Here is a 16,827-nt window from a genome sequence, read left to right on the forward strand (position 1 = left end):
TATCCATGCCGAGATAGAAAATGACAAAGTCTTTCGCCATTTAAACAGCAAAGTCTTTAAGCATAGGACTAGTCCAGTGCAGTCCTTGCCGAGCTGTCAAATAACAAAAGCCATTTATCACTCCAGGCACAATATTACAGCTTTGAATTGGTAAAATACCAACTCAAGCCAACCTGAAATGAATAAAAGCAACCCCTGACACAGTGTTTCGCTCTAATTAGAGCTCTTCAGAGAGGTATAGCTTTGTCCAGACACAAGGGAGCACCCAGTATTAAGTCAAAACAAAACCCTTTCAGGCATAGAGTGACGCATAAATTATGCAAAAAAGAAGGAGAGAACTCTGGGTAGGTCTCAGTTTAGGTGGAAAGCAGCTCCTGTTAGAGCACTCTCAACACCAGCGACACTCTAGATCTGCTCACCTCAAATGTCTGTTTTTCTATCAAAGTTTTTAAGCATAGGATTAGACAGTGCTATCCATGCCGAGATAGAAAATGACAAAGTCTTTAAGCATAGGACTAGTACAGTGCAGTCCTTGCCGAGCTGTCAAATAACAAAAGCCATTTATCACTCCAGGCACAATATTACAGCTTTGAATTGGTAAAATGCCAACTCAAGCCAACCTGAAATGAATAAAAGCAACCCCTGACACAGTGTTTCGCTCTAATTAGAGCTCTTCAGAGAGGTATAGCTTTGTCCAGACACAAGGGAGCACCCAGTATTAAGTCAAAACAAAACCCTTTCAGGCATAGACTGACGCATAAATTATGCAAAAAAGAAGGAGAGAACTCTGGGTAGGTCTCAGTTTAGGTGGAAAGCAGCTCCTGTTAGAGCACTCTCAACACCAGCGACACTCTAGATCTGCTCACCTCAAATGTCTGTTTTTCTATCAAAGTTTTTAAGCATAGGATTAGACAGTGCTATCCATGCCGAGATAGAAAATGACAAAGTCTTTCGCCATTTAAACAGCAAAGTCTTTAAGCATAGGACTAGTACAGTGCAGTCCTTGCCGAGCTGTCAAATAACAAAAGCCATTTATCACTCCAGGCACAATATTACAGCTTTGAATTGGTAAAATACCAACTCAAGCCAACCTGAAATGAATAAAAGCAACCCCTGACACAGTGTTTCGCTCTAATTAGAGCTCTTCAAAGAGGTATAGCTTTGTCCAGACACAAGGGAGCACCCAGTATTAAGTCAAAACAAAACCCTTTCAGGCATAGAGTGACGCATAAATTATGCAAAAAAGAAGGAGAGAACTCTGGGTAGGTCTCAGTTTAGGTGGAAAGCAGCTCCTGTTAGAGCACTCTCAACACCAGCGACACTCTAGATCTGCTCACCTCAAATGTCTGTTTTTCTATCAAAGTTTTTAAGCATAGGATTAGACAGTGCTATCCATGCCAAGATAGAAAATGACAAAGTCTTTCGCCATTTAAACAGCAAAGTCTTTAAGCATAGGACTAGTACAGTGCAGTCCTTGCCGAGCTGTCAAATAACAAAAGCCATTTATCACTCCAGGCACAATATTACAGCTTTGAATTGGTAAAATACCAACTCAAGCCAACCTGAAATGAATAAAAGCAACCCCTGACACAGTGTTTCGCTCTAATTAGAGCTCTTCAGAGAGGTATAGTTTTGTCCAGACACAAGGGAGCACCCAGTATTAAGTCAAAACAAAACCCTTTCAGGCATAGAGTGACGCATAAATTATGCAAAAAAGAAGGAGAGAACTCTGGGTAGGTCTCAGTTTAGGTGGAAAGCAGCTCCTGTTAGAGCACTCTCAACACCAGCGACACTCTAGATCTGCTCACCTCAAATGTCTGTTTTTCTATCAAAGTTTTTAAGCATAGGATTAGACAGTGCTATCCATGCCGAGATAGAAAATGACAAAGTCTTTCGCCATTTAAACAGCAAAGTCTTTAAGCATAGGACTAGTACAGTGCAGTCCTTGCCGAGCTGTCAAATAACAAAAGCCATTTATCACTCCAGGCACAATATTACAGCTTTGAATTGGTAAAATACCAACTCAAGCCAACCTGAAATGAATAAAAGCAACCCCTGACACAGTGTTTCGCTCTAATTAGAGCTCTTCAAAGAGGTATAGCTTTGTCCAGACACAAGGGAGCACCCAGTATTAAGTCAAAACAAAACCCTTTCAGGCATAGAGTGACGCATAAATTATGCAAAAAAGAAGGAGAGAACTCTGGGTAGGTCTCAGTTTAGGTGGAAAGCAGCTCCTGTTAGAGCACTCTCAACACCAGCGACACTCTAGATCTGCTCACCTCAAATGTCTGTTTTTCTATCAAAGTTTTTAAGCATAGGATTAGACAGTGCTATCCATGCCGAGATAGAAAATGACAAAGTCTTTCGCCATTTAAACAGCAAAGTCTTTAAGCATAGGACTAGTACAGTGCAGTCCTTGCCGAGCTGTCAAATAACAAAAGCCATTTATCACTCCAGGCACAATATTACAGCTTTGAATTGGTAAAATACCAACTCAAGCCAACCTGAAATGAATAAAAGCAACCCCTGACACAGTGTTTCGCTCTAATTAGAGCTCTTCAGAGAGGTATAGTTTTGTCCAGACACAAGGGAGCACCCAGTATTAAGTCAAAACAAAACCCTTTCAGGCATAGAGTGACGCATAAATTATGCAAAAAAGAAGGAGAGAACTCTGGGTAGGTCTCAGTTTAGGTGGAAAGCAGCTCCTGTTAGAGCACTCTCAACACCAGCGACACTCTAGATCTGCTCACCTCAAATGTCTGTTTTTCTATCAAAGTTTGTAAGCATAGGATTAGACAGTGCTATCCATGCCGAGATAGAAAATGACAAAGTCTTTCGCCATTTAAACAGCAAAGTCTTTAAGCATAGGACTAGTCCAGTGCAGTCCTTGCCGAGCTGTCAAATAACAAAAGCCATTTATCACTCCAGGCACAATATTACAGCTTTGAATTGGTAAAATACCAACTCAAGCCAACCTGAAATGAATAAAAGCAACCCCTGACACAGTGTTTCGCTCTAATTAGAGCTCTTCAGAGAGGTATAGCTTTGTCCAGACACAAGGGAGCACCCAGTATTAAGTCAAAACAAAACCCTTTCAGGCATAGAGTGACGCATAAATTATGCAAAAAAGAAGGAGAGAACTCTGGGTAGGTCTCAGTTTAGGTGGAAAGCAGCTCCTGTTAGAGCACTCTCAACACCAGCGACACTCTAGATCTGCTCACCTCAAATGTCTGTTTTTCTATCAAAGTTTTTAAGCATAGGATTAGACAGTGCTATCCATGCCGAGATAGAAAATGACAAAGTCTTTTGCCATTTAAACAGCAAAGTCTTTAAGCATAGGACTAGTACAGTGCAGTCCTTGCCGAGCTGTCAAATAACAAAAGCCATTTATCACTCCAGGCACAATATTACAGCTTTGAATTGGTAAAATGCCAACTCAAGCCAACCTGAAATGAATAAAAGCAACCCCTGACACAGTGTTTCGCTCTAATTAGAGCTCTTCAGAGAGGTATAGCTTTGTCCAGACACAAGGGAGCACCCAGTATTAAGTCAAAACAAAACCCTTTCAGGCATAGACTGACGCATAAATTATGCAAAAAAGAAGGAGAGAACTCTGGGTAGGTCTCAGTTTAGGTGGAAAGCAGCTCCTGTTAGAGCACTCTCAACACCAGCGACACTCTAGATCTGCTCACCTCAAATGTCTGTTTTTCTATCAAAGTTTTTAAGCATAGGATTAGACAGTGCTATCCATGCCGAGATAGAAAATGACAAAGTCTTTCGCCATTTAAACAGCAAAGTCTTTAAGCATAGGACTAGTACAGTGCAGTCCTTGCCGAGCTGTCAAATAACAAAAGCCATTTATCACTCCAGGCACAATATTACAGCTTTGAATTGGTAAAATACCAACTCAAGCCAACCTGAAATGAATAAAAGCAACCCCTGACACAGTGTTTCGCTCTAATTAGAGCTCTTCAAAGAGGTATAGCTTTGTCCAGACACAAGGGAGCACCCAGTATTAAGTCAAAACAAAACCCTTTCAGGCATAGAGTGACGCATAAATTATGCAAAAAAGAAGGAGAGAACTCTGGGTAGGTCTCAGTTTAGGTGGAAAGCAGCTCCTGTTAGAGCACTCTCAACACCAGCGACACTCTAGATCTGCTCACCTCAAATGTCTGTTTTTCTATCAAAGTTTTTAAGCATAGGATTAGACAGTGCTATCCATGCCGAGATAGAAAATGACAAAGTCTTTCGCCATTTAAACAGCAAAGTCTTTAAGCATAGGACTAGTACAGTGCAGTCCTTGCCGAGCTGTCAAATAACAAAAGCCATTTATCACTCCAGGCACAATATTACAGCTTTGAATTGGTAAAATACCAACTCAAGCCAACCTGAAATGAACAAAAGCAACCCCTGACACAGTGTTTCGCTCTAATTAGAGCTCTTCAGAGAGGTATAGTTTTGTCCAGACACAAGGGAGCACCCAGTATTAAGTCAAAACAAAACCCTTTCAGGCATAGAGTGACGCATAAATTATGCAAAAAAGAAGGAGAGAACTCTGGGTAGGTCTCAGTTTAGGTGGAAAGCAGCTCCTGTTAGAGCACTCTCAACACCAGCGACACTCTAGATCTGCTCACCTCAAATGTCTGTTTTTCTATCAAAGTTTTTAAGCATAGGATTAGACAGTGCTATCCATGCCGAGATAGAAAATGACAAAGTCTTTCGCCATTTAAACAGCAAAGTCTTTAAGCATAGGACTAGTACAGTGCAGTCCTTGCCGAGCTGTCAAATAACAAAAGCCATTTATCACTCCAGGCACAATATTACAGCTTTGAATTGGTAAAATACCAACTCAAGCCAACCTGAAATGAATAAAAGCAACCCCTGACACAGTGTTTCGCTCTAATTAGAGCTCTTCAGAGAGGTATAGCTTTGTCCAGACACAAGGGAGCACCCAGTATTAAGTCAAAACAAAACCCTTTCAGGCATAGAGTGACGCATAAATTATGCAAAAAAGAAGGAGAGAACTCTGGATAGGTCTCAGTTTAGGTGAAAAGCAGCTCCTGTTAGAGCACTCTCAACACCAGCGACACTCTAGATCTGCTCACCTCAAATGTCTGTTTTTCTATCAAAGTTTTTAAGCATAGGATTAGACAGTGCTATCCATGCCGAGATAGAAAATGACAAAGTCTTTCGCCATTTAAACAGCAAAGTCTTTAAGCATAGGACTAGTACAGTGCAGTCCTTGCCGAGCTGTCAAATAACAAAAGCCATTTATCACTCCAGGCACAATATTACAGCTTTGAATTGGTAAAATACCAACTCAAGCCAACCTGAAATGAATAAAAGCAACCCCTGACACAGTGTTTCGCTCTAATTAGAGCTCTTCAGAGAGGTATAGCTTTGTCCAGACACAAGGGAGCACCCAGTATTAAGTCGAAACAAAACCCTTTCAGGCATAGAGTGACGCATAAATTATGCAAAAAAGAAGGAGAGAACTCTGGGTAGGTCTCAGTTTAGGTGGAAAGCAGCTCCTGTTAGAGCACTCTCAACACCAGCGACACTCTAGATCTGCTCACCTCAAATGTCTGTTTTTCTATCAAAGTTTTTAAGCATAGGATTAGACAGTGCTATCCATGCAGAGATAGAAAATGACAAAGTCTTTCGCCATTTAAACAGCAAAGACTTTGCTGTTTAAATGGCGAAAGACTTTGTCATTTTCTATCTCTGCATGGATAGCACTGTCTAATCCTATGCTTAAAAACTTTGATAGAAAAACAGACATTTGAGGTGAGCAGATCTAGAGTGTCGCTGGTGTTGAGAGTGCTCTAACAGGAGCTGCTTTCCACCTAAACTGAGACCTACCCAGAGTTCTCTCCTTCTTTTTTGCATAATTTATCCGTCACTCTATGCCTGAAAGGGTTTTGTTTTGACTTAATACTGGGTGCTCCCTTGTGTCTGGACAAAGCTATACCTCTCTGAAGAGCTCTAATTAGAGCGAAACACTGTGTCAGGGGTTGCTTTTATTCATTTCAGGTTGGCTTGAGTTGGTATTTTACCAATTCAAAGCTGTAATATTGTGCCTGGAGTGATAAATGGCTTTTGTTATTTGACAGCTCGGCAAGGACTGCACTGTACTAGTCCTATGCTTAAAGACTTTGCTGTTTAAATGGCGAAAAACTTTGTCATTTTCTATCTCGGCATGGATAGCACTGTCTAATCCTATGCTTAAAAACTTTGATAGAAAAACAGACATTTGAGGTGAGCAGATCTAGAGTGTCGCTGGTGTTGAGAGTGCTCTAACAGGAGCTGCTTTCCACCAAAACTGAGACCTACCCAGAGTTCTCTCCTTCTTTTTTGCATAATTTATGCGTCACTCTATGCCTGAAAGGGTTTTGTTTTGACTTAATACTGGGTGCTCCCTTGTGTCTGGACAAAGCTATACCTCTCTGAAGAGCTCTAATTAGAGCGAAACACTGTGTCAGGGGTTGCTTTTATTCATTTCAGGTTGGCTTGAGTTGGTATTTTACCAATTCAAAGCTGTAATATTGTGCCTGGAGTGATAAATGGCTTTTGTTATTTGACAGCTCGGCAAGGACTGCACTGTACTAGTCCTATGCTTAAAGACTTTGCTGTTTAAATGGCGAAAGACTTTGTCATTTTCTATCTCGGCATGGATAGCACTGTCTAATCCTATGCTTAAAAACTTTGATAGAAAAACAGACATTTGAGGTGAGCAGATCTAGAGTGTCGCTGGTGTTGAGAGTGCTCTAACAGGAGCTGCTTTCCACCTAAACTGAGACCTACCCAGAGTTCTCTCCTTCTTTTTTGCATAATTTATGCGTCACTCTATGCCTGAAAGGGTTTTGTTTTGACTTAATACTGGGTGCTCCCTTGTGTCTGGACAAAGCTATACCTCTCTGAAGAGCTCTAATTAGAGCGAAACACTGTGTCAGGGGTTGCTTTTATTCATTTCAGGTTGGCTTGAGTTGGTATTTTACCAATTCAAAGCTGTAATATTGTGCCTGGAGTGATAAATGGCTTTTGTTATTTGACAGCTCGGCAAGGACTGCACTGTACTAGTCCTATGCTTAAAGACTTTGCTGTTTAAATGGCGAAAGACTTTGTCATTTTCTATCTCGGCATGGATAGCACTGTCTAATCCTATGCTTAAAAACTTTGATAGAAAAACAGACATTTGAGGTGAGCAGATCTAGAGTGTCACTGGTGTTGAGAGTGCTCTAACAGGAGCTGCTTTCCACCTAAACTGAGACCTACCCAGAGTTCTCTCCTTCTTTTTTGCATATATATATATATATATATATATATATATAGACCCGTGAGCAAGACGAGTTCATCGTCGAAACACGTTGGGTGTTTTTCCATCACTCGATACATCATGCTGGAATTATTTGCTGAATAAATCCTTTTATCTGCAACTACAAATTGGAGTGGTAACTTTTTGATTGGAGTGCATCGGCATAAACTGTTTATGCTTTGGGAAATGGCAATTTGACGACAGGGCAACCTCCGACCCTGGGTTGCACCGCTGTCATGGAGTCCCGGCAGACTCGGAGGAGGTGAGGATTGTATAAATATATATATATATATATATATATATATATATAAATATATTTATATATATGTATGTGTGTGTGTGTGTGTATATATATTTCTCCAAATAGCAAATTAGACGATCACACAAAGGTATGTTCTCACCACCAGGTCTTTAATCTCAGTAACGCGTTTCGCCTGTCACAGCAGGCTTGCTCACACACTGAGGTTTGGGATAGAATTACGTATATACTGTGTAGTACATGACATTGAAAAAGGACTTCATTTGGATAGTCCCTCAAAACTAGTATACATGGCGGCCATATTGGATTGCTACAATTCAAATGATACATACTACTCTGTAAGCACTAATCGAACTGCAGATGGTTTGTGCCAGGTCAGTCATATATGTATTGTGGTTCATCTCGACACAGTGTCATATGTACCTCATTAATTTGCATGCTTTGACTGCTGCACTTCTAGTTCATGAATATGCAGCTGTCTATTTGCATTGCGCACCATTTGTGTAAAATAATTCCCATATCTCTGCTCAGGAAATCCATTAGTCCAAACTTGAATTACCCAATTTAGGGGGTGAATCAAAGTTCAATAACCTAAACGTTTTAGTGTTTGAGTTTTATGTAATTCCTAAGAGAGCATGTGACAAAACACGTTTTTGTCACATGCACGGTTGAGAAAGCACAGATAGAGGTCAAGCTACCTCAAATTTAACTTTCTTGTAATGTAATGTGTTACTAGATTGTTCCGTTCAGGTGTCTCAAGCTCGTGTAATTCAAAATACCTAATCACTAATTTATTGGGACCCCACAAATCTCTCATATATTGACAGCCAGCAAGAACAAGATTTAAGCCCGGGTAGGTCATATGGTTAGATTTGGTTTCATTTGGGAATTCATTAAAGTTCATATGCATTCATGGGCTTCGTTTGTACTTAAGGGAGGGACTGTTGAACAGACTGTAAGGGCCATTAGTTCCCTTCTATGAATGCCTTGGTAAATGTCAGTCATGTGATTTACAACAGTGCATGATTCTGACCTGCAGAGGGAAGGTGCTTCACCGAGCTGGAGCTGCCGTCAAACATATCTTCAGAAAATAGCGAATGAAGCAAATTACTGGTACTGAGTTGTCACAGGGTGGTGCTGTGCCTCCCACATCCCTGCTTAGCAACTGGATCCTGCTGTGACCCCCCCCCCCAGTTGACGAGCCCACTGCGCCTCCACGTTAACACCCCATATTCAGGCTACATCTGCCCCGTGCTAAAGTTGTGTCCCTCATTTTAATTCTTTGCTCTCTATGCTCTTTGTGAGAACCCATTACTTCAGCTGCATCAAGTTCCAGAAGGGTGCCACCTTTCTCAGAGAAAAATACCCGCCATATTGTCCCTAAGGATCTAGTCAGGAGGCCAGTCAACTAGCTATTAGAGTGAATCTGGGTCCTGGATTTACCGGATGCAGGTCCAGTCTTTCTCACTCAGGCAAGAGGGCAGCAGGTCAGCACAGCAGGGCAGACATCCTTCAGCGGGCCGGTTCAGCAGAGTGATAGCCCTTTCAGCAGCACAGCAGTCCTTCTTCCTGTCAGAGTATCCATAGATCTAGAGGAGTTCTGAGGAATTGGGATCTGAAGTCCAATATTTATAATTGGGACTTCCTTTGAAGTAGGAGTAGCTTCTAGAGGTTTCCCTTTGAAGTGCACAGGCTTCCTGACTCCGCTGCTCTGGCTCTAGACAAGATACACCCCGTAGCTAGAGCCTTAGGGACAGAAGGCTCCAACCACCTTTGAATACAGCACCTAAACTCTGCTCTCGTGAGTCCTCCCCTGCCCAGTGATGCACCACAGTCATAGACCCTTGGAAGTGAGCCTGAGGGTGCTCTGCCAGCCCATCTGTGGATCCAACAGAACCAACACATCTCCTCTGCTGCTTGGCACAGCCCTGAGCAGCACAACAGATCGCCTCTGCTGCAAGTATTTTCCCAGCACAATGACTCTGCATTGACTTTGCAGCTCGCATTGGAATCAACACTGCATGCCGCCTCCCTGACACAGGTCCCTTTGCAAAACTCTCATTGACGGCAGCCTTGACAACGATGCAGGGTCTCGCATTGTAGCCTTGCAGCTCTTTAGAACGGGTGCATTGCTACTGTTTCCTTTGTGTGGAAGCTGGACACAGCCTATTCAAGTGTAAGTAGAGCTGTACCCAGCTCTATCCACCCATCCTGGCAGTGATGGCCCCTCAAGGAATACCTAAGCTCTCTATTATGTGTGGCTATCTAGGAGAAATACACAAAGCCCATCTGTCTGCTACACTGTCATGTGACCTAGAGACTGGCTACAGGCACAACTGACTATGGGAGGAAAATGCCATCTTTTTAAAGTGGCATTTTCAAAATTATAATTTAAAATCCAACTTCACCATAATTGAGGATGTTTCATTAAAATTTCAAAGGCACCATACATGAATTGGGTATCTACCTCCATTTGTAAATTACAGCATATTAAATGTACTATGGCAACCCGCAAGTTATTCTATGGAAGAGGGAAGCCTTGCAGTAGTGAAAAATGAATTTAAGAGTTTTTCTCTACCAATACAGATAAAGCTTAAAAGTACATGTTCAACTTTTTTAAGACATTGCACCCTGTCTTCTAGAATGGCCAGGGGTGACTTGTGTGTATTAAAAAGGAGGGATTTGGCCTGGCACAAAGTTTACTTTGGCAGGTCGACATGGAAGTTAAAAAACTGCACCCACAAGCTGCAAAGGCTGGTCTGAGACATGTTTCAAGGGCTACTTAAGTGAATGGCACAATTAGTGCTGCAACCCCACCAGTAGTATTTAATTTACAGGCTTGAGCACAGATAGAGCCATTTTACTATGGACATACCAAATAAATATAATATGCCAATTGGGTATGACCCAATTCGATCACATTTTAGGGAGAGAGCACAAGCGACTTTGCACTGGTTAGCAGTAGTAAAGTGTGCAGGGTCAGCAAAAACAAAAGTCTGCAAAACAGGATGGTTGAAGGCAAAACGTTAGGGGCAAAACTATGCCAAGGATGCCAGGTCTGACACGTATGTTCCTAGTTTGTCCATCATGCTCTAGAACCAAAATGGCTTCAAATGTTAAATAATATAAAGGTATCCATGACCTATACAAGGTCTGATCAACATACTCTCACTCTAGTATAAAGAACCTCTCACCTGCTGCATATGAGCTGTAAAATTCTCAAATTAAATTATAATTAAATCATATGGCTACACCTCGACTACATTTTTTTTTAATTACTTTATGAACCTGCCTCTTGATGATGTTTGAGGGGTTTGACACATCTCCTGAACCCCATGAAATACCGTCAAATCAGCATGAGCCACCTCAGATTTAATTACATAGTAAACCTAAGGTGGTTCGACCTCTAAATCTGCCTCCCCTAACAAGAAATGCATAATTCTAATGCACATATAGAGTGAAACCACCAGCGAAACGTCTACATAGTTTGCAGGTGTTCCAAACTCACTTCTCTACAAAATATGGGTCATGTGAGTGCTGTTTGCTTCGCAGATCTTGCTGAGCCCCACCTACCCTGATCCTCTCCTTTCAGTATTGTTTTTTTTCTGGCTGCCTGACAACATATCGTTGCTTCTTCTGAAGTCTTGGTCCACTACATTTTCTCTATTTTAGCTATTTGATGAAATCTTTAATAAATCTCAGACTAAGGTGAACATGTATTTCCCCCATTCCCTACAAAACTAGCAGTAAACGTGCTTTGCAACACTGCAAAGTTTAATTAATACTTGTGATAAAAAACATAACTACTGCATTTGAACTCACCAAGGAAAAGCTTTCCATCAAGGTTAGAGAGATATCCAGTACGTGAATACACCAACACAAGCAGTTCACAGATTTAAATTGTCTTTTCATCGCAGGCCCTGCTTCCTGGCACTGAAAAACGTCAGTCTACTTAAAATGGATAATAACATATGCCAGGTTCCCTCTAGCTAGTCAAGTGACTAGCTACCCTTAAGGGCAATACATGTAATTTAGTTTCCGACACTCAAGCGTGTGTTTTCCCAGATTTAGATCACAACAAAGCGAAAATGCCCGGGGTAAGGGCAGATTTTGGAGGCGTGTCGATTTTTTAATTAGGGAAATTCCAGTTACATTGAACTTCGTGAAGCATTTTTATTTCCCGTCTAATTCAACTAATGAGGACACACAGTCTTACAGGGCTGTCATGAGTTAACAGATACCCACAGAGACTGGGAGGCAGATGTTTTGAAATACTACAAAGAAGGAATACTCTTTAAATATAATCGAAAGTCTTGGCTGAAAGGTGGCAGGCATCAGTAATCACTTCTCGTAAAGTGCTCATCCTAGTGTGTGTGTCCCTCACTGCTCCCTCTTCCTCCTTGCACAATGGGAGAGGGAGCTAGAGCACTGCCGCTAATACCTTATTGGCGGTTTGGCTCTTCCAAACCTTGACCCATAAAACAAGGCCAGGATGCAGAGGATGCTCAGAGGAACAGTAACAGAGCACCTGGTTACAAATATAGGTGCTATTTAGCACACCTGGTAAAATTCTGTCCCACTGGTTTTGTTTCCGGGTGTGATAAATAGCACCTACGAGTTTCTGGGGAATAACATTCAGATTTTGGTGTTTAACGCACCCAAATCCACATAGTGCAGTAAATATCATATGCAGTTCAGTGTTAAAATTTGGCAGTTTTGACCTGCTGAAATTTAATGAATGGTCAGATATTTAACGCCTTAACCGCAGCAGCAATTCTGCCGCGGTGTAGCATTCCATTAAGTGGGCGGGGCCGCGTAGGCCAACGGACGTGTGCAGCACTACTGAGGTAGTGCTCACGATGGCGGTTGTCCGATGGGCGCACTTAAAGGGTTAAATTATCTGATAATTATCGGATGCATTAAATACCTTCAAACTTGTAATTCCGAAACGTGTAAACAGGGATTTGCGCATATGTCGAAATTTAACAAGCAACTTGTATTCAGGGATTGAGTTGACTGCAGCATCATGCATGGCAACATTGCACTGTTAAGTTACAAATCTCAAACGACAAGTAAGTATGAGACCTGTCTGAATCAAGCAAAGATTTGTTATCTCACGATTTTGATTAAAAATGCTTCAAATTCTTCGTCAACCCTGTTTAAAATTGAAGACCTTAGAGCTCAACATTGCAGTACACTTAGTTTTTTCAAGACTTGTGCGAAAGACCAAGATGATGTCTTACAGCATTGAAAATGACCTAAACTCACATGTAAGACTGTTGGACCCTTCTCAAAGTTAACACATGGGTAGAGAATTGATCTTTTTCTGTTCTTCTCTCAGCTGGCAAGTGCTGAGGGCATTCTCCAGACCTGTTGTAATTTTCTTCCACTCTAACTGCTCATGTCTGTTCTCCAAGGGATATCTTTCCCACTAGATTTTTACATTACATGGCAGAGAAGGTAACCACTTTCACTCTCATTTATTTTAAAGAATTTCTTTATCTCTGGTCAGGTTTCAAAGAAGTGTGAAGAAAGTGTGGTGTAACCTGTGTTAAAAATATACCTTTGAGTGGAACTACAGGCCTATAATAATTTCTCTCCTCATTGAAAATATCAGCATAAAGTATCCTGCCAAATAGCTATTCAATCACATAGAGCAAAACAACTTCTCATTAGTGTCTCAAGCTGGTTTTCAGCCTCAGATAGACATGGAAACTGCACTTCCTTTTATTTAGGGAGCACTCAGGCTAAGCATTGATAATGGCTATGCGACAGAGCTGTTCCTCTTGGATCTCTCTATAGAATTCGATTATTCTATTAAGATGAATCATTTGGCAGATATTGGTCTTTCAGGAACTGTCCTTGCCAGATTCTCCTCTTATGTTAGAGACTGACGTCAGTCACTATCAATGACGCCATTGAGATCCAAAGCTAATCAAGTGAAAAGTGGGATTGTTCAACATTAGCCATTGTCATCAATCGTATTCAACATTTATATACATCTTTTGATTCATATCATCCGCTCCTTTGGCCTTGAGTGTATTTTCTGTTTCAACCACTCGACTGAAGCAATCCAGAAATTTCTCATAGGATGCCTTTCAAAAATCAAGTCTTGGATGAGCATAAATATGCTCAAATTAGATGCTATAAATGTCAACTTCTTATGTCTGGCCCAGACCTTTGAAATAACAGTCTCTGTCCCGTGAGCTTAGGGACCCCAATATTCACTTTTAGCATTTTAAATTGGACAAATGATATGTTAATTCTGCAGTGTTAGACCTGGCATCCTTGGTGTGGTTTCTCCTTACTTTTTGCCTTAAGACCTCTTGTTTTTTCTGACTTTGTTTTTGCTGGCCTTTGGATTCTGCAGCACTAATTAGTGCTAAAATGCTTGTGCTCTTTCACTAAAATGTGGTAACATTGGCTTATGTACAATTTGCATATTTAATTAACATTTAAGTCCCTAGTAATGTTCACTACCTGTGTCCAGCGCCTGATAGTGCTACCCACTTAAGTAGCCCTGTAAACATGTCTCAGGCCTGCTATTGCAGTGCCTGTGTGTGCAGTTTTAAAGTTACCATGTTGACCTGGCAAGTTAAATCTCTTGCCAGGACCAAACATTCCTTTTCAATACACATAAGTCACCCCTAGGGTAGACCCCGGACAGCCCAGAGGACAGGTTGCAGTGTATTTAAAACGTAGGATATGTACTATTAAGTTTTAAATGTCCAGGTAGTGAAAAATTCTACATTTCATTTTTCACTATTGTAAGACCTATATCTCCACTAGGATTACATTGGGATTACCTTATTACATTATATAAGCACATTTTCCAAATGGGAAGATATGACTTTATCAAGTTTGGTGTCTCTGGAATCCTAGTTTAAAATCTTAACTTATGGTGAAGTCAGATTTTAAATTACAAATTTGAAAATGCCACTTTTAAGAAAGTGGGCATTTTCTTGCCTTAGCCACTTGGTGTCTGCAGCCTGTCTGTGATCACGTCTGGGTATAGTTGACAGTTGGACTTTGTACATTCCACCTAGTCAGCCACAAATAATGGGCGCTTAGGTGTGGCTATCAAGAATAGATTTTTTTAGTTTTAATTAACTTATGGCAGTTACAAACTTTTTTTCTTTCTCTTCATACTCATTCACCAAGATTCTTTTTAGGTGTATATTGGCACTTGCAAGCATGTCCATACGTTCATTCATTCTGTTCATGGGGCTATGATTCCATGCAAATGAGCGTTGGGATCACCGGGGTACAAAATTGGAACTAACGTAATCCATACTACACAAAGGGGCCACACGATCATCTGCGGCCCTACTGTAATACCAAAGTGCGCCGGGGCACATAGGGCCATTACACCCTTGGGCATTTTCTGTAATTCCAGATGACACAGCACTGGGCTTTCATCCTTTCTCCGAGGACAGTGCTGGGCGTCCTTAGTGCCTCTGGTGTGTCCTCCAAGTCTCTTGCTTAGGTTAGAGGGTCGACCTTGAAGCTAGGATACTGGTTTTGAGTCTCGGCGCGGCAGGACGCTCAACATCTTGTGATTCTGGGCAAATCACTTAATCTCCCCATGCCTAGCAAAATGAATGTGACCCTCTGTAACGCAACTGGTGCTCATGTAAAGCACTCTGATACCTTCAAATCGAGTTTGCGCTATATTAAACTGCCCGCCCACCAGAGAAATACCCTTCCCGGTGCTCCTACACTCTCCTATGCTCTTGCTGCTTGCTTGTGCTCCCTTCCTCTAGTTCATCTGACTTCTTTTAAGGGTATTTTTTCAAGTTTTCCTTGCTTGTACTGAATTCCCAATTCTGCTTCTTGCTCTCCAGAGTCCCATGTGCTTTAGATTGTATGTAGCAAACCAGAGTGGCATTGTGGTACACCAGCGATAAAGAACTAAAGGGGTAGAAAAAGGAGGCTTTAATCAGACTTTAATCAGACATCCAAGGCCTCACTAAGCACTCTTTGGGTGTTATCGCGGAACCCAGTTAATGCCAATCTTGCAGAATGCAGTACTTACTCAGGTGGTTTTACCTCCCAATTCTGACGTACGCACAATAAAAGGTGGATAACTGCTTATATTCACGAGGTTTGAATGCAAAATTCTGATTGTTGTATTATTTTCCCCCAGAAAGTCTGTCAGACTTCACCTAGCGTGGCAAAAGAGAGGTATTTTTTCACTGCTTGTGATACCGATTTGGGTCCAGTTAACTACCGAATCCGTATTACAAGGGAACAGAGCCTGAAGCCCTGAGTGGATTGTACAATACATACAGCGTTAATAGTTTTGCTTATGTTTAAAAGTGCCCGCTGGGTTGTTAACATTTCCAAGATATATATAAGCGCACAAAGAAACATGACGTCCAAAGCAAGAGTTAAGCAAGTGTGGAAGCAAATTAAGAACTGCAGTATGTAACTTCCAAACCCAGCTAGGTAAACTCCCTCTCGGTGAGGATTATGTCTCTACGCAGATCCCGCTGCATTGCACTGTAAGACGTCAAAGTCTGTTCTCCAGGTTAAAAATAGATGTTGAAAAATACTTCAAACCTACATTCGCCACAGGCCTGCAGGCTGATGTCTGTGCAGGGTAAGTGTAGACGTTATTCTCTTGCTGAGACGTTCGTTGCTTAACTTAACTCAAAGAAAATGGCTCAGGGAAGCAGAGGTTTTGGAAGATGTTATGTATATTAATATGGACCATAGATGCTTAGAGAAGTAGAATACCTTGCAGGCACTATTTTGAATGTCTGAGGCTCTTATACAAGTGCAAACGTTTATTCTGACTCAATTAAATCCCAATATATCCATCCTAGAATAGACAAGCAATGTTTATTCGCTACAGATTTCATTTTAAGATGCTTAACTGGCTTTTCACGATTCTGTAACCATCGTTACTTGAAGTATTGATGTTGAAAAATATAAATACTTCATGGCAAGGATTGTACAGTAGCAAACACAATAAGATGCTGGACGATGCTGATGCTTTTCAACCACTCACCCACAGTCAAAGACCTGGGTTTAATCCATTGTTCTTTTGCTCACTGTGCCACCCCAGTTTCGACCCAGCCATATGCATGGGAACAGTCCAGCCCAAACTGCCAGGCCAAGTCCTCCATGGGAAACAAGCATCCTAGGACTGATTTTGTGGTTTCACCTCTCATCAGCCAGGCTAGCTTGAATCCAGAGGCCCAGCGAGCAAGGGACCTACGTCTGGGAATACCCTTGGCCACTTAGTGCA

The sequence above is a fragment of the Lissotriton helveticus genome, chromosome 1_1, assembly GCF_964261635.1.
Source record: "Lissotriton helveticus chromosome 1_1, aLisHel1.1, whole genome shotgun sequence".
NCBI lineage: Eukaryota > Metazoa > Chordata > Amphibia > Caudata > Salamandridae > Lissotriton > Lissotriton helveticus.